The sequence below is a fragment of the Fomitiporia mediterranea genome, assembly GCF_000271605.1.
Source record: "Fomitiporia mediterranea MF3/22 unplaced genomic scaffold FOMMEscaffold_6, whole genome shotgun sequence".
Taxonomy (NCBI): Eukaryota; Fungi; Basidiomycota; class Agaricomycetes; order Hymenochaetales; family Hymenochaetaceae; genus Fomitiporia; species Fomitiporia mediterranea.
In genome coordinates, this window is record NW_006760391.1 from 1,609,283 (window position 1) to 1,610,955 (window position 1,673).

The following is a 1,673-nucleotide window of genomic DNA, read 5'->3' on the forward strand; positions in this document are numbered from 1 at the left end:
GTCTTAAGTATTATACTTGCTTGTAATCTTGTATATTTTATATTTATAAAATTGTCCAATTACTTATAATCTTCCTGGGGGGTTAAGTAATAACAGTACAATGTTAGATAAGTAAGTAAGAATACTTTTAAAACTTGGCAATTTCCATTATAATTTTATAAATTGTCAAGTTATAAAAGTGATTATAACACTTTCTAAGATTACAAGACTAAGACATACTTATTTATTTGAGAAAGTATAATATCTGCTTATAATGCTTATAAGTCATTACAAGCGTTTGAATCGCTTCCTTTTGCTTCGGATACAATTTTTTATCAAATAATTAATAAAATATAATTATATTTAATTATTTAATACAAAATAATAAATGATACATTATTTCTACAGTTCTAACCCCTGCACCAGCAGCAGCCTCTGCCTTGTTCTTTCGTGAGTAGAATTCGTGTCAGAAAAGGATGAACACATCCTTAGGCCGTTTGATGTAGTCTTCATCACCACGTTTGGTTGTCACTCGGGACCTGTGAGTCAAATTGCGTGTGTGTGTGGGATGAGGTCGAGCAGGTTGTGGAGGTTGAGGCTGCGCCTGTTAGACAGGTTTAGAGTAGTTAGCAAGTGACAATAGGAGATAAAAGGTGGACTTACTGCAACAGCATGCAGCAAGTTTGAGTGGTACATACAGGTTGAGATCCGGAGCATTGAACGAGTTGATTCAGGCTGCAGACAAAGCCGTATCAGTATGCATATGATTATATTCTGACTGACGTGCAATTGGAGGAGCAGTGAACTGAGTCGTTTTTGTGGATTGCAAAGGTGTATCTCTGGGACGTACCGGCTCGAACAGAGAAGGTGAAGTGGAACGTATGGACAGGCTCAGCTCAAGAGGGGTAAGTGGCGGTCCACTGCTTCTGTTCAATATGGTGTTGTCTGCTGCACTAGGGAATGTAAATGCACGTAGGGTGGACCTGTAGAGAGTGATGTTAAGCATGGAATGGGTAGGGAAGGGGAGCACGTACAGCGTCGAAGAGAGGGTCGTACCATGGGAATGGTCGTATGTTGGTATTGTCGCGAGCGCGCGCTTGTCGACTGTTGCTTGCACTACAGAGTGGGAAGTACACGAATGTATGGAAACATTGAAGAAGTTGTTCGGCATTGGTCAACAATGCGGATGCGCGAATGCGAATGCAAAAAGGAAGGCGAGTGTAAACAAAGGAGGACAATGAAGGAGAGGCAACGCAAGTGGCGGAGCAAGGAGCAGGAGGGGTAGAAGGGAGACAAAAAGTTGGGAGGAGAGGGATGAGCAACCATTGTGCGAGTTATTATGAAGTGGACTGGCTGCTTACGCTTTACGATGAAGGACAGTGTAGTCAGCTCAGTAGCATCATTGCAGGATCTGAGGCTCAGCGCGGGCATCGCAGCGGCAGATTGGAGAGACGAGTACGGTGATGTTTATTGCCTATGTTGAAGCAGGCAGAGTGCCCGCCGGTGGGACGCTTGTAGGCAGAGGACTGGGCTAGAGAGAACAAGAGCAACAACATAGTGTTGGGGGAAGAGGATTGGGGAGATGGTGGAGGTAGGAGGGAAAGGAGTGACGAGAGCAAGCGTCATTATATGCTCTCGATCTTCGGTACTCAATTATGTAATCACTTCGATATATAGTTTTAAAATAAACTAAA